This window comes from Temnothorax longispinosus, chromosome 5, assembly GCF_030848805.1.
Source record: "Temnothorax longispinosus isolate EJ_2023e chromosome 5, Tlon_JGU_v1, whole genome shotgun sequence".
In the NCBI taxonomy this organism is placed as follows: domain Eukaryota; kingdom Metazoa; phylum Arthropoda; class Insecta; order Hymenoptera; family Formicidae; genus Temnothorax; species Temnothorax longispinosus.
Window position 1 is genome coordinate 2397979 of NC_092362.1, and position 27135 is coordinate 2425113.

The window sequence follows — 27135 nt, forward strand, 5'->3', positions numbered from 1 at the left end:
GCGGAGGACTTTTGCGATTGCTTGAAAATAAGAATATACGGAATCTTTATAAAACCGCGCCGTGTTTCCATATTGAAATATTTTTAACACTCTCTGATCACTCATCGCACAGCTAATTATTTACGACATAATTTTATTCAATTCCTATACTGTCTGCCTTTTAGAAAGAACAATTTCGATAATTTGAATTTTAATTAGAAGCTTTCTGACGTATATTTTTGTTTACTTTTATCGCGATAAAACGATTATACGAACGACGAACGATCCAAAAAATATTTAATGGTGCCGATTGAAAAAGTCGAATTTTACAAGGAGAACCTTGCACTTGGAGAGAGAAGGGGCAATTCAAGGCCGTTTACGTTATTAGTTTAATTCACGTGGCAAATCGCCTGCGCCACCCAGACGGAAAAAGACGGCGAGGAGGCATCAAGTGCGTTCGGACTGATGGCGAGCGATTAGGGCGATTTGAGTACAGGTAATTAGAAAAACGCACGTGTCCATTACCGGTGCATGTGGGCGATGCATGTGGCCGCCACGGTTTTATTGGTCACTTTGCATCGATTTATGACATGCAATACGTGACTCGCAAAAAGACAGCTTCGTTCTTACTGATACCTCGCTATACAAGATATTCGAGGTACATCGTAACGTTTCTCATTAGTAAACTTCTCAATCAATATACTTTTAGCTTTTAACTTTCGTTCGTTTTTTTCCAAGTAATTTTTCTATAATTTTAAACATTAAAGTATTTTCGTTAAGCGAAGCGTGTATTTAAAATTATACAAAGAATGACGTTTATCCATTTTCATCCCTGAAACTTAATTTAAAAAGTTTCTTGGTTTTTCTATTCTTTGTAACAAGGAAATTTTGCATCGTTAGTTTGGACAAGAAAAAACTACTTCAAATTAGCCTGGTTTTTATGTGAAAATATGGTTGGAAAAGGCAGAAAATGTTTGGAATAATAAATAAATAGTAAAAGTGTTTTTTTATTTTGCATCGTTAGTTTGGACAAGGAAAAACGACTTCAAATTAGTCTGGTTTTTATATGGAAATATGGTTGGAAAAGGCAGAAAATGTTTGGAATAATAAATAAAGAGTAAAAGTTTTTTTAAATTTAATTTTACCTTAATGCAAAATTAATCTAAAATTAGATTGCTTTTAGATATAAAAATTAAAAAAAAATTGATATATATATAATTTCCCAGACAATATCTGTAATAAATTCAGTTCTATATTTATAAATTTAAGAAATTCATGATTTAGAATTTGGAAGAGGACATACTAGACTTGGAGTATTTTGTACAAACAAGTTAAATGGGGATACATGACGATAATATATATGCGCTGTAAAAGTGTTCAAATATATCTTGAGACTGCTCGGTCGAAGTAGAAAGAAATGCGTCCAACAAAACAACATCAAAGGGTTGGGAAATCGAGATTACCGGAAGCGATGCCCAGGCAATAAAAAATCGATCGCCGTATCGCTCACAACAACCAAGAATTCTGTCGATGATAAGAGAAGTCCGACCGATGACGTCGGGCTCGTTGCCCGGCATCGTCGTTATCGCGACGGACGATTTGATTTCTCGGTCGATTTCTTATTTTGCTTCCTCGTGTTCCGCGTAAACACGGCGTCGCTGCCGCCCGCGATTTATCTGTTTTCCTCTCCGCGATACGAGAGTCGTGAGATCGGCGCGAAATTTTCCACTGTCCGACGCAGGCTGAACTGCTCCCCTGTTGCAAATAATGGAGCACGATAACTATAGTTTTGCCGACAGGCGGTCACACATACGCATGTACACACTGTACACGCATACATATACCGTAGCTTGAAACATTTCCGTTTATCGCGAAAAATTATTTTTTAATGCGATAATAATTCTTAACGGCAAGCAAATTGTTCAAGATGATTAAGTTAATGTATCTAAGACAAAGAATGCTTCGCGATAATCGAAAATGTCAGATAAAATGAAAAATTGTGAGTGAAATTAAAAGGACTGCATAAAAAAAACCTGACGAATTAGACGCATATACAATTTTTCTGAAATACGTAAAAATCATACGCGTTAATATTGAAAGGTATTTACGTCATGTACGAATAAGCTTGAAAGACATTATGAAATTCGAGAACAAGAACGAGAACGAGGAATCGAGTCCCAAAGGGTCGATTCAGATTTTCATGCCGAAGGAGGAAGATTCCTCCGCACACACCGGGGACTATTAAATTTATGGCTTCTCCCTTCGTCGAAGGGGGAGACGATAACATGCATAATAAGCGCGCCCAGATAACGGGTGACGCATAAGTTACGGCCTCGCGATAAACGAGGCCCATGCATACCGTGGAAGGTTACCCATGGTCGATGGTCTAAGGACCACGGGACTTACTACCCAGGAAGTTCTTTTAAAATATTATACCACGACGAGATTAAATTAAATTCAAACAGATAGACAACGCGGAGATATAATCGAGAGTGCAGTTATTTTTATTAATATTTATTTGATAATGATTTAATTAATAATTTATATAGCGCAGTCTCTTTAATTGCTTTTTTTTTTAGAAAAGTGTATAAAGAGATATTCTTCTATTTATAATTCCATTTGATTAGATTAGAAATATAATTCATATATGAATCAGCTTCAAATAAAAACATGAAGATATATGTAGTGTATAGCAACTATATTGTATTGTTATGTCTGACATCCGCGAATCAATGTAATCCAGCTAAACGTGAAAAAAATGCAAATATTTGCATAGATTGTATCTAAACTGTACATATTTTCTTTATAATTAATCCATTTTTAAACAGGAATATTGACACTCACTTCATTTAACTTCCTGAAGAGAGTAATCTAAGAAAAACATGCCCTCGCTTAATTTAATATGCAAATTATCAGCTACGCTCGTGTTTCCCGTGAATCCAACAAAGAACTGCACCGACGTAATCTCTCATGTCAAGATACTCAATAATCAATTATTATTTATACATATCGACGTTCAAGCTGCGTGTATACCGATAGAGTCGCAACTTCGCAATATACTCGATTCATAGGATAATCTTTTGTCAATTTACTTTAACGTAGATTTGTATTCGCTAATCGCCGTAGTTGTGCGAATAATATTGAAATATTAAATATCTGCGATAAAGCGCCGAATTTCCGTCGTGAAAATGCTTACGAGGCATGCTTACATATATATCTCGACGAAAAAACATACTATGTTAAGTTAAATACTCTACCGTTATTATTATTATTATTATATATGATGTGTCTTCATCGAATGCGCTCGCGCAGATTTAAGAAACGACTCGATTGAGTAATAAAATGTCCATTATCGATACTTTGACTCGGTCAACGCGATACTTTAATCTTTATTATTCAAGATCTCTATACATAACAATCGGCCGTTATTATCTAAAGACCCTCATCGACGAAGAATCATTAATTCTCAAATACTCGCATCGGTCAATACAGTTCTCGAATAATACGAATGTGAGCAGAATTCTGCTCTCGTATTATTTTATAAAGAAAAATGAAAGAGCCATAATGTGAGGCTGGTTTCTGCTGTTCCTCTTTATAAAAGATTAGTTGTTAAATTCGTAAATCCGTCTGGAAGCGAGAGAGAGAGAGAGAGAGAGGTGATCGTTTACGGCGTATCTGTGTATCTTTTTCTACGCGAGTATATTTGGGAGTTAACATCTCCATTCGGCGCATTCCTCGCGAAAAAAAGAACGAGCAGATTATCGACGGTGACAATGCCAAATCAGATATGTATCTAGACAGGATTCATGGGCCTCGTCGCACATCTTAATCGCGGAAGTTCGCTTTCTTTTTCTCTCTCTGGTCAGGATCGGTGTCTTCACGAAGCGACATCGCCGCGCTTATCTTCCTTCGCTATTGGAAGCTATCGGCGAGGATAGACGCTGAGACTCCGGGGCGATTCTGAAAAACGCGACCTACTCTCCCTTCTCCCTTATCTCTCATAGGTCTTCGTCTTCCGCCACTCGATTTATCTCGGAGCTCGCCTTAGCGGTTTCCGCTCGTTTACCCGCTTAATTTATTTCCCGTATCTCTTAAAATCTTAATAACGTCGCGGGTCCGAGAGCTCGGAAGCGTACGGAATCCGGAGAGGACTCACCTTGCGGATTTCTGCGGATACTGTCCTCTCAGGCGAACTGGCACGTTCCCGCCGCCATGGTCAACGGGTACTTCCGCCTCTTCGAACGTGCATCCGTTGCGCTACTATCACGTGCTCCGCGGGATGCTGCTGAAAGAGTAAATACATCGAAGATGGTTAGGAAAGATTCGATTCAAGAAAGTCGAGTGTAGATAGATTTCCGTAATATAAAGCTGCTCATTAATGAGTTATACAATACAGAAGTATTTCTATTTAGATATCGTACTTTTTTTTTAAGTCGTAAAAAGCTATAGTGTACATAAAACTTGGCATACATTTGTATAATAATATCTAAAACTCGCGACGAAAGACTAATGGCGATTGAACGAGTTATGAGGGTCGCGCGAACGAGGGTGCGATAAGCGAGATTGTATATCATTAATCTCAAATCTGACTATCATCCAGTGGTTGCACGAGAAAAATATCGATGACGAATCATCCCTTCGATACTTTTCCAGTCCGACACGACGTGTATCTATAATAGGCTTATCGCTGATTATATATTTAAGAACGTCTTATCGTGACATTTATATATTTCTTAAACCACTTCAGTTTTTATCGATTTGACACAATGACGTGGGAAGTCAATGATCTCAAGGATCTCACATAAGGATTGTATAGGTTTAATATTTTATATCTCCCCCAAAAAAGATAGTGCAGCTGTCTCACAAACAGGTGCGAAGGTCCACCATATGTTAATTAACAGCTTTTCGCTCGCCGAGAATCTTTAGCGATTTAATTTACAACTAATGTAAGTACGTCGCATTTCTTTCCGTGATTACAACCATATGCACACTTTAGTTTCATTATCTTATATCAATTTTATTATATTACCGAATGTCCAACTGATTATCATACTAATATTCGATAAAGTTTTTAATTTTTTAAAATTGTTCATTGAGTCATTTTAGGTGAGTACTTCCAAACAAAATAAACAGACTATTTACTAACTAAAAACAAAAGAGCATAAGAAAATACACGATCAAAATATTCTGGGATTAAAGTTTACGAAGCAGACTGTCTCCTGAATATGCAAATTAAACTCCTTCCGCCTTTACGGATTTCGAGGAAATCGTAAATTTACTAAGCCGAAACACTCGCGTGTCAAAAGTCACAAGCTGCACCAAACTTGCACTCGTTATCCCTTTATTTAGACCTCTTAACCTCACCTTTATGACGCAAATCGTTGAAATCATTTTAAATCCGTCACTTTATGTCGCTCGTGCACCTGGTAAAACTCGTTTCTTCGTATATCTGATATCCAATTTATATTAACTTTATGTGATTTAATTTATGTTATTTCGATTATTGATTCAACAGATTAATACTCAAAAAGGTAAAAAAATAGAGCAAAATTCCATTTTTATTTAATATATTTATTCAAATTTGTATTTATATACCTAAATGATTTGTTCTGCGTTCAAAACTACAAAAAGGATTTTTAAAATAATAAAAGTTGCATTGTTATAAATTTAATAAAATGACAATATGTCATAAATAATATGAAAATATGTTATTATTCGTACATATTTATAATGCTAGAAATAGCTAATCTGCCTGAAACATTTCTGTCATAAATATTTACAAAACTTTTGAATAACAAGGCAATATAAAGTCATCAATTACGAGGACAGTCTAATAACATTTAATAGACACTTTAATAGGTTTAAATAATTTAAAATCGAATTATAATGCTATTTTTAAAACAATCGTAAAATATATCGAAGATCTTGATGCGTCAAGATCAGCACGGTTAGTTGAGGGTTGTTTATATTGGATGCTCGATTGGAACGTAAGCAGCGATAGAAATATGCAGCGGTCAAATTTGCATACAGTGGCCGCAACTGACTGTCGGGCCTCGCCGCCGTAATATTTATGAGATACGACTTCCTTCGATTGTTTGTAGCTACGTATAAGTAACATCGTCATTCTATGGTCATAATTTTGCGCTGAAATCGCTGATAAGTTTCGACACAAAGGCAAATAATAAATTATTCACAGTAAAGTAAGTAAAATTCAAAAATTATAGATTATATAAAACAAATAAACGAAAAATGATCGAAGAATATTGTGCGTTATAGGCAAAAAAGTTTATTAATGAAATTATAAAAAAAAATATTTGAAATAAATGCATGCTTTTAAATACCTACTCGTAATTGCACACGAAACGCAAAAGTTCCCTATATTACATAATACAGAAAAAAAATACAAAAAAAATCTATGTGCCTAATCAAGGATTTTTATAAATACGATATCGATAACGAACGACATGATCTTAGACGCGATAATTCGAGCGAATCAATTAAAGTTTGCGAGATGCGTTTATGAATATTCCGTGCACGAGATTCATCGATTACGGCCGCTACTCGATACTTCTTGCCCGAGCTTCATCGGCTGAATAATCGCGTCTTTTATTTAGCGCTCGAGGACACGTTACTCGGATGATTTATAACTGGAACATAAGATTTAATTTCCATCGTCGATTACCGGCACAAAGTTAATGTGTCTATTAAGAGAGTACCCGTGCGGCGCGGCCAATCGAAAAAAAAGTTTTAACCGCAAGATAGATTGCGACATTACCCTTGATTAATGCGCACTAGAAAATTCACGCGAGCATTACGAGCGCGGTAATCGAATCGTCGCTCTATGCCGTAATCAGACCGGTTGTATGTCGATGTAATACCTAATGCGTGCAGAGAGATTGGAATTGTATGGAATTTTGTACGGAAATTTCCCCTTGCAATCCGAGGCACCCTCCGTGCCTCGTTTCTATCGCAAAGATACATTTTTCTCTTTATGTATACACTCTGTCTCTAGTCTCTCCTTCTTTATTTCTGCAACAATCTTGCTATTAATAAACCGCATTCTGTTCTATACTTTTGCGATCTTTGTTTATAAAAGCATTAAAATTTCGGAATATTTTTACCTTTATAATTAATTCACTGTTACACCAGTTTTAGATAATTTTTATGATTCTCTCCTGAGCCGAATCCAAGCGAGCGAGCAAACGCAAATAAACAATTTGCTTCAACTGCACTCATTGAACCAAGTTCATTTATTCACGCTCGCTTCCTTGTCTTTAAAGAAGTCAAAAAATTGCATTTGATATCCATATAGGTAGGATTTCTGAAATTATTTGGAATAATATACAAGATTATAAATATCGCGATACATAAGAGCGTTATTCAATATTATTTGATTAATTTCTGGGCAAGTAAATTAACCGCAGTTTACTATGATTATCTTCTCATAAAGACAAAATAGTCTTTTCTTTTCCTTTCAAAAAATTCGTCTCGATATTCGCGTCTCATGCTCCGTCGCTTTTGGAATTAAGGATCGTCGGAGCAGCTGCCGACCTGTGTGCAGCGGTATTGCGGTTACGCAAAGGCGCATAGGCAATGAAATGCAAACAATGCTTTCTTAACGTGAGTTAGAACCGAGCGCCGCGCGCACCGTGCGCGCCGCCGAGATGCACCTCCTCTTCGATCGTAAACAATAATAACAATATTTGTGTCCGCGGCACACGTGAAAGACGCATCCCTTTCGCTCGTCCGTATGCACGATGCTGCGGGCACGCGAGCACATATATGCAGCGGCGTAATAACCCTGCGGCGCACATTGCAGGCTCCGATTTGCGTTTCTAATTACGACGTACGTATTCGCGATTTGGCAATAAAGCTAGGTAGCGTTCGGCAGATTGTCTTTCAGTATAAAATTATCTTACTCGTAACGCGCAAAACTCTTTTGCTCCAAAAATGGGACGATGGCTGTTAATGGGGGTTAAACAAAAGTCGGGACGAGCAGTCGGGGTACCGCAGGGAATAGCTTACAGCACTATGCATTTGTTTGTATGCGTTGCCTTGTGTGGATAATGTGTATGCATACACCGGTGTGGACACGCACACAGCGCGCCGGTCCGCATTCCACGAGTGGAACAACCGGTACACCACGATTCAGCGGCTCTCATCCGCGAACGACGATGGGCGACGACGTTGCCCGCCGACAGTGAGAAGGTGCGTTATGCAACGAACGAACGAAGAAGTCAGTGGCCCGGCAAATTCGCGGAAGATGAGATGGCCTTCCGGGGTCTCTTACTCTTCTTTTCTTTCTTTTCCTCGCGTCCCTCCGGCTCGCGCGCGCCCGCGCCGCGGCGCCGCCGCCGCGCCGGTCGAAATCGAAAGTCGCGCACGAAAAAATCGAGCGAGCCCTTTGATCCTGATGACGGACTCTCTTCCAAGAGTGTTCTGTTAATACTGCAGTTTCCACTATTTACTCTTGATTGAACTACTAGCTCTATCTCCCAGGAATAAGTGTAACGAGCCTCTTCTCTCTCTCCTGTTGCTCAAGTATATTATCAGAAGTTTCATGAATGCAATTCAATATAATCGTATAAACTTCGATAATTGTTAACCATCAATGTTTAGAGAAGAATATCAAGAATAGCATAGAGTCTAGCAAACAATCATTTTTTTTTAAATGTGTGAATAAGTGAAAATTGTAGTTTGAGCTTGTACAGTTAACAAATAGGCGAGATCGGGGCTATATGGCTATATGGGGTATGTTGTCCATCTTGAGAGGAACAGTGGAAAAAAAATCTGAAATGATACTTTTAGATTCTAAAAATCCATTTCACGATTTTTTATCCATCACTCTCTGTTCCTCTCAAGATAAATACTAAAAAATAGCACATAGACAACATACCCCTCAGCCATAAAGCCCCGGTCTCTCCTACGCATACATTTCGTAATTCTTATTTTCAACATTTTTTAATCTTAATTAGCTTTATTAAGTATTTATATATAATCAGAAAGACATGAAGAAGAATCGAAATGATAAAACCTAAGGGTAAAACTATAACGACTATATGCATTCTCTGATTTTCATCCGCTCGATAATTTTACTTCCGAAGGAAACTGCAATGCCTTAATATAAAAATGTTCGATAAATGCAGAATTATTTTCAATATTGCTTGCCGAGGAATTTGCTATTAAGACTCGCTTTTCGAAGAAGAAATTTTAATTACGCACGCTTTGCCAATTCCCGGAGAGAGAGCTTAATCGATCTCGAAGCTTCATCGCGGTGCAACAATGACGACTGTAACAGAGGATAAAGATTGTTCCGGTACTCCGCGAATTAACGATACGCGATAGGGCAACGAAGTCACGAGCCGAGACAATTGCATTTATTGGCAATACCGACGATAATGTAACGGTATACGCTATCGCGCGAGAGGATGGGCGGCGAGGATGGGTGCAGCGGTGCAACCGGCAAAAACAGAGTGTGTGTGCGCATCCAGCTTCTTTTGGTACGGAATATATTCCGCGAATGCACGTGTCCGCATTTATCCCTCGGATGTTATGCGTTCGCGGAACTCGTTCGCGCGCTGTAGCGAGATATCGTTCGCGCGCGGGAGATCACTAGGAAGTAACATATAGTCAATAATCAATAATTCAGAGAATGCGCTGGAAACCTTTTTTAAAACTCGAGTAGTTCAATCTCACTTTTTCTTTGCTGCGACGGATTTTATCGATTTAATGGAATCGATATCGCTAGATCAAACTTACGTCTCTCGTACATAATTTTTTTGTATAAAAATACCGATGAGAACTTTTATTACTTCGTAGCACATAAACATGTATGAAAATCGAGGGTATAAAACGCGACACTGTTCGCTACGGTTTGCAGAATTGTGTTAAATCGTGCGTACAGTGTATATACTAGAACTTACTAGGAATACTAGATATCCGCAAAGTTGATATCGCACAACTCGCATTGAGCATCGTTGACCATCCCATGAAAGTGTCTTTCGACACGCTAAAAGAGCTGCTTTTCTTTTACCACGGTGTTAAATCCGCAACGCTCATTCTCTCGTTCACCGATCAATGCCGCGTGAAATCGAGATAGAGATCGCCGCCGCGAGCCGCGTCGCACCGAACATCTCGATATTGCGACCTGCGGTTAGAACAAAATTACAAAACGCCAGGCGTAAAACACGGATGAGAGCGAAATTACGCAGGAAAGCCGGGCGAATGTGAGAACTGGTTAGACATGTTCGACGAGCAATCTCTTCGGTACAGCAAAATAAAGATATGCAAAAGTATAGTTCTCGCTTCGATATAATCATTGATTGAACAACGATTACATTGATTTACAAACGTACAATACTAGAATAAGCAAAGTTTTTCTTAGCGCGAAAAAGTTCCATCATGTTTAGTCATTTTCAAAATAAGAACCTATTTAGAGGTGAGATTAATTTTATTAATGAGATAAGTACCGGAGGTACACGTGTAGCGTACAGTTGAGCAATATTTATTGGCGCGCGCAAATAACGAGATGTCCAGCAAAAAAAATTAGCAGCGTCACCGCACACGATTCTATCGGGTGTGTCTAACCCACCGGTTGATTTACGGCCGGCAACGAGGGCGCGTTGAAATTATCGTACGAAACTCTCCGGCGCAAGCCGGACACGGGATGAGCAGCAGCACAACGCGGGGGTGAGCGCACCGTCCTAATTCCCAATTCCGTGGGGCCACTCGCTCCGCCTCGCGGGGAAATTACTTCGGGGACACCCGGTGCATCTAAATTTCTGGTTTGGCCGTGCTTCGGGCTAGGCCTGAACCTGAGTTTCTGATTTATGTGGGCCCCCGGGGGGGAGTCCAGTTGCCAGGTCTTCTCTCCCGACACAGACGCGCGCCTTGTTACATACGTGCATGCACCGTACCGTCTACCAGTACGCAGAGGCGCGCACTTGGCGCGCGTCTGTGTGTGCCCTGTGTACGTGTGCACGTATATATGTATTGTACGTAGTGTATATAGTGTCCCGAGTATCCAGTACGTAGCCGCGTTTGAGATCGCGCGTGGGTGCGGATTTCTATATCCCCGCGGGATGGATGCGCTCGCGACTTTCGAGCGCGGTACGACCACTCGTTTGTCCGCCGTGAGAGATGAAAACCGTTTGCTGAGGCGTGTCGAAACGCGGGACGCGCTGATTCCACCGAGTACTTTGACGTTAGATCGCGATACAACGGTTGATGGTTAATTGTTGGAACGCCACCTCGTTAGGAGATCAATACGTCACGTGAGAATACGGCACGATTGTAAGCAACAGAAAGTGATGAGCTACGTTTGCAAAGTGCGTAATCGCAGATCTTACGATGAGAACGAGCGTCAATAAATTCCAGAAAGTGTAATTAAGATAAGATTATATGTATTAGTATTATCGAAGAAATTCGTTACCTTGTCAGAATCTATATCAAAACTTTAATCTGCACGTTCGTTTTTATAACATAAATTACATGTAAGTTTTAATATAGCAAATTAAGAGAGCAAATTATTCTTATATCAACATAAAAAACATATCACTTCAATTAAACATTGAATTAATTCGAAAATTTAGAGATGTGCTACAGGATTCCAATATTTTAAATATGGAAATATTATACAAGTCAAATGGATTGTCACATAAGAATGGTGTTTTAGCCGCGTGTAATCAAAGAGAAGCGATATTATCTGTCTCGTATTAAAGACAGCATGATGTACACGTAAATACATAATACACACGTTGCCGCGAAATGCAAGACATGATTATACTTATGCATCTTCGCGCAGCAAATTGCAACATGAAATTATAGGTACACGAAGTTTATACAATAAAGATTAATGCACGCGATACGAATTCTTGCGGTAACACCGACGGAGCCTTACACTTAAGATAGCGTAATCGCGGTTCGCTATATATGGGGATGCACTTGCAACTTGTGCATCGCGCAGGTGCACGGCGGCGTTGAAAAAGTGGCGGCTTAAACGGCGAAATTCACAGGCCAGTGAATAATTAAAGTTGCTATTGCGCTACGTCCTACTTTACGTATAGTTTACGTACGCTAGAAACAAGACCGCTCGAGCCGGCCAAGTTTCCTGCCAAACGTTCGAATAAGTATCACTATATATTGAAATATCCGATTAAATATACGTTCAAATATTTCTTTATGGCGCAAATAATCATCACAATAGACGAGGATTTTTTGTTCATATTTCGAATAATTAATAACAAAGTGTAAAAGGACTCTTAAAGAAAATCTTTTATTTTATATCTAATTTCACTGCTATATAGATACAATAACTTACGTTGTAATTTCCTGTTATACAAACATATCTTGGATCATTAAAGAAATGCAAATTCACATGCGTCTTTAAAAAGCCAATGATTATGTGTTCTCGCAAAAATCGTACAATGTAAAAGATAATTAATACCTAATTCATTATCCGTAATTTCACCCCATTTATTCGAATTTGCATTACATGAATTATGTGACTTTTACTGACACACATGCAGCGTCCAGATGCTATGTATTTTTTAACCTTGATTTGCATTCCGCGTGAATTCTCTGCGCGCGCGTGCTGTATAACAATTTTCACGTGGTATAGACACAAGCATATACACACGTGCGTTCCTCGACAGTTCACGTACCCACGTTAAAGTCGTACTCATGTTAAATGCGTTAAATATCCGCCGAGCAAATAAAACCGCCGTATTATATGTACTAAAGGCATTTAATTGGAGTAGCGTGAATCACGCGTACCTTTGTATCAAGCATAAAATTATTTTATTCGCTTGCTTTATGTGCCTCCAATTTGTAATGTTGCAAATCACAAGACACAAAGAGATCATAATTGCAACTTTTGTTATACATAATGCATCGAGTTAAATGAATCTAAATTCCTATGGAAAAGAAGAAGATAAAGTATAGACGAGTCTCAGTAATTCAGAACGTAAAATAATTAATTAATTCAAGTTATAATTAGAAATCGAGTGAGAGAGATTTGTTATGCATTAAAGGGTTCCTCTTTAATTAAAGGCAGAAACACAGATGGCTACCGGGGAAGGATTTCATTAAGTAAATATTTCAAGCAACTAGAGCCTTTCGACAAACGTGATTGATTACACGATTGAAGTCTTATTTCGTGGCGCAGAGGATTTATATCAATTAACATAGGTACGAGCTATGGCGGTTTTGTTCTGACCGGCAGAATCTATAGTGCTTGAATCCGTGAATGCTGTACGGTCCATACCTACGGCACTTACGTTCACTATTCTCGGATCTCGCTAGGAGACACGTCTATGCGCGGATACATGGCCGTTCGTTTCGCATGCTCCACGCTGTATACACGGGAAAGAAGCTCTCCTCGTGTGTGCCTTCCGGATATATAAGTCTCTTTCTCTGTGTTTCTCTCTCTCTCTCTCTCTCTCTCTCTCTCTCTCTCTCTCTCTCTCTCTCTCTCCCTGCGCCGCGGTTCTTCGTAAGCCAACCGGATTAACCTAGTCCGATGTATAGAGTCCCTTGATACGCGAAATGCGGAACGTGGAAATCGGCACACGGAAGATTTCGCGCATTGCGCTTAAAATTCCGACTATTCAGCCGCGGATAACGTAAATTGCTCGTCGATGCGCCGCCGGCTCGAAAATTCCTGCCGATCTTGCCGAGAGTACGAAGATCTCGCGTGATTACAGAGGGGGTATATTAAAATCCGCGATAGATAGCGCGAAGCTGAGGATTTCGAAATAAGTCGAGTTGAAAAGTAGAAACCGACAAGTTGTACAAGATATTCCGCGCTAGCGGAAAATAGACAGCGATATTCGTTACGAAATTTGGAGTCGCTCCTTTCGCCACGAAGGTGTCGAAGCAGCGTTTCTGTGAAGTTGGCACGACGTTCTACGACTTTCAAAAAAATACTAAGAGTTCTAATAGTACTTTTTATAGTTCTATAGTTCCTGATAAAAATTAAAAAGTGTTCTACATTGCTTATATTAAAAAATCGAAATTGAAAAAATGTGCTAACTTTGAATCTAGCACGACATTCTCTTCTCTAAAGTACCAAAACGCGTTTATAATATTTGACGAGAGTACCCGATAGTTCTATTCAAGTTTCACACATATATACAATTTCAGATCGATAGATATTCCACCAATTAACAATTTTTGAACAATTTTTTTATATCGGCGCCCAAAACTCTAGAACTGTCGAAAATAATTGTTAAAACTGCGAAAAATCATCAACACGACACACTTTCACTGAGTGCTGGACGTAACTGTTAAAAATTGTTAATTGGTGAAATATCGAGCTTGTCGATATTCCATCACGGTGGAATATCGAAATTGTACAGATAATATGTGTGGTACTCGAATAAAACTATTGGAAACTCTTGTCAAATATTATAAATTATAATACTCAACGCGTTTTGGTACTTTAGAAAAGAGAGTGTCGTGCTAGATTCGCGAAATTAGCACATTTTTTCAATTTCAATTTTTTAACATAAAGAATACAGAACTCTTTTTAATTTTTATCAGGAACTGTAGAATTATAAAAAATGCTATTTGAATTTTTAGCATCATTTTTAAATTCGTAGAATGTCATGCCAACTTTGCAGATGCGTCGAAGCATGCATTAATAACTTTTCAATAAATCTTATACGTTCGTTCTTCTTAAATAAAATCTAAGTTACTCGTTTCCGATTATATCAATTACGTGCCATTTACACGCGCGTAAATCGTCAGAGAAATTTAAGAATTACCTAAGCTATTTAAATTTAATACATCCCCGTGGCGAGAGAATCCTTCGTAAGGCGAAAAGGCGATTCCTCGGGCAATGAATCATCGTATTTGCAACGTATGAAGAGACACGCGTGCATGCCGGACGTTACTTCGTCAAATTCATCGGAATATCATCGTTCTCATCGTTGGTCGCCGGCACGTTAATCGATCTTCGTGCGCAGACGAGTAGAGAGAAACACGGGTCCGGTAATGTTATCGAAAGCCTCTATCTAAGAACCTGTCAATTGCCGCAAAGTAGCGTGCACACGCGAGCGTATTCGAATTCCGACGTGCGCATAAAGAGCCAATCATTAGAGACGATTAAAGGGTGGAGGTTCGCTTCGCCTCCTCGAATCCGAGACAGGTGATTGCGGAAAAAAGGTCTATGAACAAACTTACTTGCATCTGAAATAATGACGTGCTTAGACAAGCTCCGTTCTCTCTTACGCGGAGGAGGCAAGTCGGTTAATTCAGACATAAGAGCTAAAAGCAGTAAATACAAAAGGGAAGTATACTGACAAGTATAAAAGGAAACCAAGTCAATCATTTCAATAACAAATATGGAAAAAATTTCCATATTTTAATCTGATATCCAAAACTGTTTGATGAATTTTATACAATTATATAGGTAAAATTCATCTAGCACGATTTTTTATGCGTTTCCCTAAAATAAAAATACGTTTTTCCGCTTGTCCTACCCTACTCCAGTCCGTGAAAATTGTCATGTTTGCCGTGTCAGTCGAAGAATTAATATCCCATACCTTCCTCTCGTCTCACTTCTTCGTCTCGCGTCAGCTCGGCGATGTAACGTCTAGTCTTTAGAGTTGCTCAATCACTCGGCGCAGTAGCTTATCCCGCTTCCGAGTACATCGAGCATCCCGGGAGATACGTCCGCTCACTCGCCGATCAAAGTGATCGCGGGGGCCTCGTAAAAAGAATTCGGCGTTTCGCGATGCGGCGGCGCGGACAACGAGGAAGCGATGCGGGCTCGCGTATCGAATTGAAACGTTACGGAAAACGATGGCGTAACCGTTGACCGTTGAGAAGAGACCGGCGTGAGTAGCTATCGCAGGTGAGCTAGCGGGAGAGAAGGTTAACACCCTCTCTTTAGCCGGCCCTATAACAGCGTCTCTTAACTCAGTTAGGCCCCGACTGGCTCGAGAGAGTTCAAAGCGCCGGGGAAGAGCTCGTCCCCGGCTGATGTAGGAGACCTCCTGATCGAGGGCGTTCCACGTGGCTTAGCCCTCCTTCGCTTTCGTATAGCGGCTCGCGTGCACGCCTGCACTTCGTGAAGATTCCAACTAGGATCGCGGGAAGAAGACGCGCAAAGACAGGATGCCCTCGCTCGCTCAATTTCAACCATCTGAATTTCTCGCGTCTCGTGCAAAACAGTCGTGATTCTTTATTGTATCGCGGAAAAAAAGCAGCATTCATTTACAAACTCGGATTTGAAACGAAACTTCAAATTCGAACTCGTTCGAGCGCGTCTTAATATGCGAATTTCTTCGATTAGCTGAAATTCTGTTACATCCGATAGTTAATGGACAGTTATGATTGGCGGAATCTAAAGATTAATCGATTGATCATTCTGTAAGTATAAATTATCGATCACGGCGGAACGGAGATAATATTATGATGGTAGAACGCGCCCAATATTCGTAATGACTAACTGGCACCGAGATTACTCAAGTATAAGCGAGTAATAACTACGCTACTAGTACAAGTAATAATTACGCAGGGAGCGTTACGACAATGTAATGCTTTACTATTAGAAAGTATCGACGAAGTGCGCTCCGATAAGTCACGGCGAGACGCGATAAAAGCGAAACGCTGTTTGAAACGTACTGTCATTCATTTGCGAAGCGTTTAAAACCTATAAAAGTGAGAAGTGATATATGACGAAGGTTGAAATTTTACAGAATCACGTCGATGGAAAGTAATATACATATAGTTTTTTATTTCATTGAATTCGTTGATTTTTCACGTAAGATTTCAATTCCATAGATCGTAAAGGCTTTAATTTCTCGACTTTTGAAATCGTGAAACACGCGACTTCTCTATTTCCCAGATAACTGGATGTTTCGATGAAATATCGTGGACTTAAGTAGAAATATGTATAAAAGAGATTATATATATATATGTCCAAATGGCAAGAGACAATTTTTTAGCAAATTCTCCGATGAGAGTATATCGTGACAGCGAGGAAATTTGCTATTTCTCGGTGAAACTTGTGCTTCCAGCACTTCGTGTTGGCCGGGTTTAGATAAAATTCCAAAAATTCGCGTACCTCTCTCGCTCGTCTGTCTCTCGTTAGGAAACGTCGACGAGCAGGAACGGAGACCAAAGTCGTGGGAAACTCTCCAAGCGAGCATCGAGTATGGGAATAGGAGGTATTGGTTATAATTCTATACCGTGGTTCGGTTAAGTACCTTCCGATTAAAGTCGGCGGCCACGTGAAAGTATACAGTTATGGTTGCAGGGGCGTCCATATTCGTACACTAGTATAGGCTTACGGATAAGAGGAGACTGTCCGGAATTGAAAACGTGGTATCTTCTCGAAATTGAAGCGGAACGTTTCTGTATACCGAATCGAGGTAAAACAGGCACGGCAAAGAGGAACAAACTGGAAGGAATCGCAAAGATTCCGTCAAAAAAAATCTAATAACACAAGAAATATAAAATTTATCTAAAGTGTACTTTTGTGAGACTTATAAAGAAGTAAACATTAGTGCAAATATCATTAAAAAAATATTATTGAAACAAAACGCAAATCGTATTTGTCGCTTTAAATCGACGATTACGTTCCCTAAATTATTTCTAAATATTGATGCACCACAACCGCGGTCGCTATTGCGGATGCGCTTGCAATTTTCGCGAAACGCGCCCAGATCGTTGCAAGAACAGCTCTACGAGCGGTTTCGCCGAAACGTTCTATAAGGAGGCGGATAATGACGTTCCCGGAACATCTCGAATCCTCGGAGCAGCGTACAGCGCCGGCGTGATTTACTCGCTCGCGCGAGTAACGGCGAGTCTCTCGGGCGAGTTCGAATTACAATTACCGGCCCGTTTCGGACGAGATAAAGCGGCGCGTTTGCACGTAACACATCATCGGGAAATGGATGCACGGGACAATAATGGACGTCTTCTACGCGGCGCGCTGTCTTTTCGCCGTTTTCGCGCGGCACACAGCATATGTTTACCTCACAATGTACAGATTTGTAACGATCACGACGGTTTCCACGCGATCGCGAGAGTACCTGCCGATCTGACTGTTTTCTAAGGCGGCACACAAGAGTCCCGTCGCAAAATTTATGCATAACGGTATAACTGCATCGGCCATTTGTGAAACTGTTTCCGTTGTAGAGTATAGAACGTGTAGAGTGTCATTTATTTCGCGCACTATTATTTAAGCGCCAACAGATGATATATAAAAAAGAGTTAAGGCACATGAGATGTTTCGAGTGAGTATCTCAAATTTCGATATCGAACATTTAGGCTCAAAAAGAGAAAGACCTTCCGTCTTCGGAAAGATATAGATAATTCAGTTCTATGTCTAATATTCCCAAAATTTTCTTTTTAGCGCGAGCATTGTTATTCTTTTTCAAGTCTGCAGTTTTGAAACATTTCTCCTCGAAACTTAACGTGAGAAGCTTTAAGCTTCTTCACGAAAGCTGTTTCTCTTTCATTTCGAGATATGAGACAATGGTTAAAAATTAACCGCAAAAGCGAAGAAGAAATAGTCACGAACGCTTTCTTCTCAGTATCTCACGGACTTGAGAGCCGCTGCTCGCATGAGTTTCATTAATCTGACCGCGCCTGGAGCCTCGTCTTGTATCGTGTCTACGTGTGCACCGTCTCGCACGTTTCGCCGTGCACGTGTATGCGTGTTTGTGTAGATGTGCTCTTAGTTTACACGATTACGAGCGCGCGCGAGTGAGCTAGCAACCCGGTTCATTACCGTCCCCCGGTTGTACAAGCGCACGTATGCAAGGGCCCCGGTGCACGTGGACCGGCTCTATGTGTGCACGAAATAAAAACACGAGGCAGGTAGAAGTGTGGTCGAATAAAAAAGACGGATGTACAGGGTGATCGGAAAGTAATAGCCGTGATTTGTCCGGCGAGGAGAGGCCCTCTCGTGAGGCCCAGGATACGTGAGCTCGCGCAAACCGAGGATCGTCGAAGGACCCATTTTATTGCCGTCGCGAGAGATCCCGCTTGAGATTCGATCAGACACGCGCGCCTTTCGTCATTCGTCTATAGGACGACAAGTACGTGCCGATTGAAAATTTTTCACGGGCGCGAACCGCGTATATCACCGTTAATCTCGCACGTTTGTCCGTTACGCTTCCTGATGACGAACGCGGCAGCGCGCGGCACAAGAGATAAATCAAGGAATCGATAATTACCAACTTTCCGACCGACTAAGTGTTCTGGAGGCCCGAACCGGTTTGGCATACATTCATGAGAACAATCGTAAATCAATTTGAAAGATTGAACTTTTGACAAACGCCTCCGGGTGGCCGGCCGGGTTAGGTCAACATTGAATCATGCGGGAAATAATGACAATTTGTAAATGACCATCAGTTGACGGCTGAACATTTTATTTTTTCATGTAACGCACGCGGTCTATCTTCCGATATCACTCGTTTACCATTTCACATTAATTATCGTCAGAGTTCATACGTCAGATAAATCACGTCTTTTATAAATTTCACTAGTTTGAATTTTCCGAATAACTATATACAATCTCTTAACACATTTCGAAAAGTAGAATGCCCAAGAAAATGAATGTAATATCCTGTTTTCATAGTTGCAATTCGAAAAACACAATGCAAAACGTGTATTATCCAATAAATTCGCGTTTATTAATTTCTCAGCTTCATGTACAACCAAAGAGTTCAATAATTTACTTCTTTAAAGACTAGCTTGAAAATGATTCTTAAAATTGAAAAAAATTGAATTAAACTCAAAGTTAATTTAAGTTTAATTTTTGTCTCAGAGAAGCGAGATTCCACTAAATGAAGATACATGAAATATATCAGTGAAGAAATGTATCGAATAAATAAATGTATTATATCATTCGATTTCCATTATAATTTCAAGTCGAGCCGACTTTATAGGCATAAATTTACCTCCATTAATCCAAACTACGTCCGAAATCGAATGATACAAGTTTATAATCGTCGGATTGCCGACGCTGATCTTCGCAGTGATGGGGTATCATTTGTTAACGTCGATCACGGCAGCGAGCGCGTTTGCCGGGCCAATGAATAAAACAATAAACATGTTTGCCATCCTGCTGATATTAGGGTCTTAAAACTCCGCTAAATAAATCACATGTAATTAGCGTTTGAATCTTTAACCACCTTGTTCCTTTTAACCCGTGGCAGTGCGTTCCGAGTATTGCGGATTAAAACGAACAACGCACCTCTGGTAACGTACGAAAGGGTGCGCAACGAGAAAGATCCCCAATTTTCGTAATCGAGTTAGATTTACAATGTTGAATAAGGTCAACGCGGGACGCGAAGGTTAATTAAACGCATCCCGGATTCTGACGTACGTTTCAACGTTGATCCATTCTCATAATAATCCCGGGGAATTTCTCCGATCAGAAATTCCGATGATCCTAACCGCGATCGTTGCTTTCCCATTGCCGGAGTGCTTTCTCGGCGAAGAAGGTGCGAGGTGGGAAACGGGACGAGGGGGTTAAAATGGAGAGCCGCGCATAGAGAGGCGCACACCCACCGGCTCAAGTATCCGCCGGCGCGCGCATCCGGCGGCGTCTTTTATTTACAGAATGGTGGAGTGTAAAACTGAAAAAAAGGCAACACGTAAGATTAATCAACGACATTCTTAATACCCGCCGCAGGCGATGACGGAAATTTTCAGGATTGCTATAACGCGCCGCCGCGCCGCGCGCCGACCGCACGGTTTCACGCGGTATCGTGAGCCGTATCGAAGAAATCTCGCAATCTCGTGTGCACCGCCGAGCGAATAAATTCGCCGGCAGATAAGGTGATTTAACTTTATTAATTAAAGAGTATCAGCCGAGAGTCCCGTTTATCGAAATAAATTCTCGTTTCTCTCATTTCTTTAGTGCGAGGTACATCAACCGTTTCTAAACGCCAAAATTATTTCCGCTTGAATTATTTTAGGAAATAATCTTTTAAATAAATCTTGTAAAAAATTTAAAGTTTTAATTTTTTCGTAGCAAAAAAATAAAAATAGATTGCCGAAGACGGAAATTGCTTGTCGCAATGTCGAAAACTAAAAATTTAATGAGACCTACCACAGTGTAACACAGATGTTTTAAAATTTTATTTATAGAAATAGATTTAATTCTTAAAGCGCGCGAGGACAGCCTTTCTCTGTAGTATCTGCGAATAAGCCTGATGTAGACATGACACATTAAGCATCCATCTTTACAGCATACTCAGGCCGTCATAGCGAGGCGAAATTAATAGCGAGTCGCAAACGGCAAAGTAAACGCAGCGGGCAGCTTCGAGAAAAAAGGCTAATCGCGGAAGTGCATCGCGAACCGTACGATCGATCCGATCGGCGCTAATTAACTGTCAAATTAACGCGAGTTATCGTCCCCTCGAGGGGGCCGCGAGAAAAAGGACCTAACTCCGATCGTATCGTACGCTATCGCGTATGTATTCGCCGTCGAGATTTATAACGAGCGTGCGATGTGCACTCTGTATTTTTACATTAAGTTCCTTTAATCGCCGATTAAAGAGATACAAAAATTCAATTAAAGACATCCATTAAAAATATGCAACAACAAATGTACCTATATGTGTATGTCTTGGAAGGACTAGTGCACGAATGTGCGTCTTGTATTATTATCATCGGATTTGCGCAAGATAGATACGGCAATCTCAGCAATCTGCGATCTTATTTATCTGCGTTATCTCTGTAAATAGTAAATAAAAAAGAGGCACATTAGCCTTTTAAAGAAGCTTAAGAGGAAATTGCGCCAGCTGCGCGTATGACGTAGAAAGGAGTGGTTACCTTGATACCAATATGATAGATATTGTAAAAGTGTCAACCGCGATATACTATTTTTTATGCAACATCCGCAGCGATTGAATAACATTCGAATCACCGCGACCGCGTGCGCGTTCGTTTACTGTAGCGCGAATTTATGCAATATTCCTGCTTTTAATTTTCACCAATATGACGAGATCGTTAAATCAATATCACATTTTGCGTTAATATATCCACAAATCGCGTTTAATCGTATAAAAATAAACAAAGCTCCGTTTTGCAATAAATGAGAAATTACTTCGATTCAATCTTTATTTAAGCTGTAAACAGAACATTTTTATTATCGCAACACCAAAAAAATTTGCAATTTAAAAGTCGACGAATTTTTTAGCGTACCATTGATTCGCGTTAACGCGATAATTTATAATTTTGCAAATTTTTATATAATTCTATAAATCTCTCTCTGCAGATTGCTTTACGTAAAAACATAATGATTAATCATTCGTATATAAGAATTTATTTTTACAAAAAAGAAAATTTACAATGACGAAAGGTAATTTAACAGACAAAATAACGCGGGATCTATAAAAAAAATAGTAAAGAAATGTTGATTACAACGGAGAGAAGTGTCCCGTGCGTGGTCTTAAGACAAATGACTACGCAATTGTAAAATTCTACGACGCAATGTAACAGGATTGGCCTACAGTGCCGTCCATCGTTGATTCTAATGACGGACATTCTTTTTTTATAATCATTCGCCCGAGGAAGTGTTCATTATTTCGCAATTTCTTGATCCTTAAGCACCGGCGTGTACTTAAGTTGCGCACAATTATTGGCACGATACCGTTCGCGCCGGGTGGATTTTCTCGCGAGGCAAAAAGCACGCGGCGCGTACTCGGCAAAACGCAGCGGCCGTCAGAGAGAGAGACGCTATTCGAGACTTTACGTTTGATCATAATCATAGATCGTGAAAAATAATCAGGCTTTGCCGGATGAATTAAAATTATGCGGCAATCAAAATGCAGTACATGAGTTCTCATCTCTTATATGTCCATAAATAATTAAAAATGTTAATTTCAATTATTTATAGCCATATGTAATCATTTATATAGGTACCACAGCACATAGTTTATTAAGGCGAAAAATGTACATAAAAATTCACACGAATAATACTATTAGGTTACTAAGATCCAGTTCTGATCGTAAAATGGCGTTTTTCCCTAATTGATTGTACAAAAGATCTGTCTTTAAATTCTTAAATTCTATGCAAATCGCATTCTTACGATTCTCTCACAATTTATGATCACGATAATTCGAAAGTAATTGTACTACAACAATGAAAATCCGTGATATACGTTATATTGAAGTCACCCTGAATATGTATCTTATTTCTTTAAATATATTACCCCACATATCCGATAACGATTACATGTTATTTAAACGTTCTTATATGTGAGATACGACATTTTTCAAGGAGATATACTTGAAAATTTTTAAGGCTATCTGCGCGACACCCCGATACTGTATCGCACTCTGTGATAAAAAGTAGATCTCAACCTCGCCTCCCTCCCGAGTTGAGGCCCAGACGTAACTCGGTGCAACAGGTATCGCGGCAAGGGCTGCCGATTGATCGCGATTCCCACGAATGCGCCGCTGTCAGAAAGCCCGTGCGGTCGGAGAGCCGACGGAATTCTCGGCGGATGCGCGAATATAATCGGCCGGCGCAGAAATTGTCGGTTCCACGGCGGCGCGGCGCGGCGCGCTCGCTAAAAATGATTAATAAATACGACTCCGGGGACTGTCGATCGGTCCGGGTGGACCCCGCGTGTGTGCGTGCGTGCGTGTGCGTAAGCGGGCCCCGGTATTTTGTCAGAGACGTGCACTTATCCCATCATGCACGCCGCCCTTTCGTTTCTGCCTTTTTCCCTACGGTTTCCTCGCGCTCTATCGTTCCACCTACCCGCTCCTCCCTCTTGCCGTATACAGGCGGGCGCGCGCGCGCACACACGCGCGTACACATATGAACGCACACGCACATGCGTTTTAAGTACACGCAAAAGCTGTGTTTATCATTCCACGGCAGCCTTCTTCCCAACTTCCTCCCTCCCTTCCCGCCTATTATCCGCTCGTCCGATGATTCTACCTTATTACCTGCAATGTAACGTGCATCTACGGGGCGAGGGTGCAGTCATTGACAAAAAACTGTGGGGAATTAAGGCAACGCGCGCAAGTAATTTTTCCACGACTTGGAAAATTATTTAAGTAGGAAGATTCGCGTATTTTGCACGATGTTGTGAAACGAATATTTGAGGCTTTCTTTCTTATAATTCAATTTAAGAACATTAAATAACGATTGAAATATTAAAATTAATCTCTTGCAAAATAAATTTTTTTTCTTTTTATTTAACATGTTTGTATTACTGGTCATCTACAAAACATAATTCCTTAGTTTTACAATTCATAGAGTACAAAAATAAATTTTAACAGCTGGCATTCTAAAATACCAACTATTTTTTCACATCAGGCTGAATCCAGTCCAAGCAAGCGAGCGCGAACAAACACGAACGAACAACTTGCATATCAGCGGCGTCGTTCGTATTTATTTACGCTTGCTTGCTTGATCTGGATTTGGTTTTAAATTTGGTTTAAAATACAAAGAGAGGTAAAAAATAATACAATAACTGCTGACAAGATTTTTTCCAACAAAGTGTTTTACGACTGCAAGGTGTAACGTCGAAAAAAGCCAATTTCAACGGATTAGAAGCGTTTTGCGAAGCGTTAGGGACCTATTAATCAAAGGTGCGCTTTTCTGTAAGCGGCTGATCAAGCATATGGCTTCCTATAAATTTCGCACAGCGAAAAAGGACTATCTTGAGAGAGTTGAATCATCATACGCGCACATACACACACCACACGCACACACGCGATACTCCGGCCGAATGATTATAATAAATTCGATCGCAGCGTGTGAGCGGCGAGAGAGATGCTGCCATAGTTGCAGGCATAGACGTACACGTTACACTACGAACCGCAACCGACATGCAGTGGGTCAATTCGATTCCGCCTTTAATGACTACTCGAGTGATGGGGGGAAACGGAGGGAAGAGCCTTTTAATAACCCTTTCCCTTGAACCCCGCTCGATCGGAGGTTCGAAAGTCGCGGCAAGGTTAAGTACTTGCACTCCGCTGCTCGTCGGATGCCCCTTCTTCCGGTTTCGAACGGGGCAGCAGATCGCCGCCGATTACGATAATTAACTTCTTTCCTCGTCGACAAATTTGCGAGACGCATTTCCCGAATTTTCGGAGGGAAAGTCCTCGCGAGGAAGCTCGAGCTCAGAATCTCGACAACGCTTAGAAACCTAATTGAACGATCAAGTCAGATAAATTTATCAGAGATTCAGAAATAATTAACTGACAGAACTCCCATAAATGACTTTTCCCACAATTTTCAAGACGATTTTAAAGCGCATATTATCCCCTAACGAGTAAAGTTTAAGATGAGGAAGTTGTACAAGACAATTTAAGTTTTTGATAGCTCGTATACGAATTAACGTCTTTATATATATATATAATTTATCTATATATAAAGACGTTAATAATAAATAATAATAATAATAAATCTAAATTCCTGTATCGCGCACGAAGATTGTATAAATAGATTTTATAAGGCTCAAGAGATTTTATAAGGCCGGACGAGGGTAATGAAGTTTTCCTTTTGTTTCCTCTCGGTGACCGCGAAAGCAGGAGAAGAAAAGAAAAAGAGGCACGCGGAGGGACAGAACCAAAGGATGGCCACTGGATAATTTCACGACGACGAACGTACTGCATATGCAAGTGCCATTGCAGTGTCACGACACGACGACTGGTTACGTTTGCCATTGTATACGTCGGCGCGTACACTGTCCTCGAAAAGTCTGATATACATCCCGTGAAAGCTCACATATTGGCGGGTGTTACTTTCTGGAAAAATTGCGGTCGCACGCAAAACTCGCGAATATAAAAAAATATGTAGAAAATGATTCGAAAGTCTTCTACTCGTAAAATTTCTTGTTATTTCGCTGCTAGGAATTACTCCGCACCCGTTGCCAATGTCTGAAAACTTTTCGGCGATAGTATACGCCGAAAGTGTATACAGTGGCGTATGTCTCACAAGTTGACGATGCAGTCCGCTGCTTATTTTTATCTCATTACTCGCACGCGCCGCAAATTTTTTTGCCATTTGAGCATATACGTGATTTACGATCAGGAAGGATAGATGTCTCGCAAGCAAAATAGCAGAAGCAACGATTCTTCGTTAAAGCGATGCTGAAGTGGAATTACATTTTTTTCTGTCAATTCGTCCTCGCGCGATTGCATATAACGTATCGTAAAGATATTTTGACTTTTAAATCGCATTTGGATTAATTGCGATCGGAGTTCCAAACAATTTTTCGTTTAAAGTTTAATACGAGATTGTCAGGTTAAAAATAAATCTCGGCACTTTACTTCAAATACGAATTAAACAAAATTTGAACGATTAATATTATAAATAAATTCAAAAGAAGCTGCAGGTTTTTAATTATTTTTTTTTATTACATCGTTTTTAATGATTATAACTGACGTGTAGAGATTGTTACAATTTAAATCCTACCAAGTTCCAAGAAAGGTGACCAAAAAGCATTGTAGATTCAACGAGGAAGAAATTGCGACCGTTTAAGAAGCCCTCCCCATTAAATTTCAGAGACACAAATCCATTCAAGTTACTTTGCCATATGCTGTAGCTTACATTTCATAATTTTTTTACATAAGGCAGTCGCCTTTTGTCTTAAAACAGCAGTAATTTCCAATTCTCCATAACATTGACGCACATACAACACATCTAACTCTCCAAGACGTAAAAATCTAAATCGAAGTCTCAATCCAAGCCGTTTATCGCTACGCAATGTACATACACGCGTTATATCTTTTTGCGTTAATGTAAAACACATTTTCTGGTATCTCGAGCCGCTTCAGAGATGCGCTCGCTCGCTTATGCTTTCCGCGAAATCGAATCCACGAGTAACTCCTCCCCTCGGTGCTCTCCCTGCCTTCGCAAAAACGCGTCTTATAATAAAAGCAGTTCTTTCTTCCCATATAAAACCAGTCATTACTTCCCCAACACCAGCTCATTTTCGACATCACTGCGATGCCGTTGCATATTCAGATGCGCGAGCGAGCGAGACCGCGACGGTACTATAAGTGCTTAAACGCCGTAAAAACGCGTTATCGTGGGCGATTGAGAAAAATACCGGACCGATCGATTGTGAAATTACAGCAATCTATATATATTTAAATCGTTCTCGATAAAATTAAGTTAAATAAAAGCGGAACGGAAGTCCGCAACTTGATAAAGACGTAAAAATT

General features: G+C 40.1%; 1 protein-coding gene and 1 long non-coding RNA gene across 2 annotated transcripts in view; one reads left to right on the forward strand and one right to left on the reverse strand.

Moving 5' to 3' along the window:
* LOC139812912 (uncharacterized) overlaps window positions 1–27135 on the forward strand; it is a 132711-nt gene that overhangs the window by 104874 nt on the left and 702 nt on the right. The gene's annotated exons all lie outside the window — the stretch shown is intronic.
* The window catches only part of Ntan1 (N-terminal amidohydrolase 1), a 48258-nt gene that overhangs the window by 20282 nt on the left and 841 nt on the right, over window positions 1–27135 (reverse strand). Inside the window, exon 2 of the mRNA XM_071778082.1 lies at window positions 4136–4264. The gene's annotated coding sequence lies outside the window, so the exon portion shown is untranslated. The remainder of the gene's footprint in view (window positions 1–4135; window positions 4265–27135) is intronic.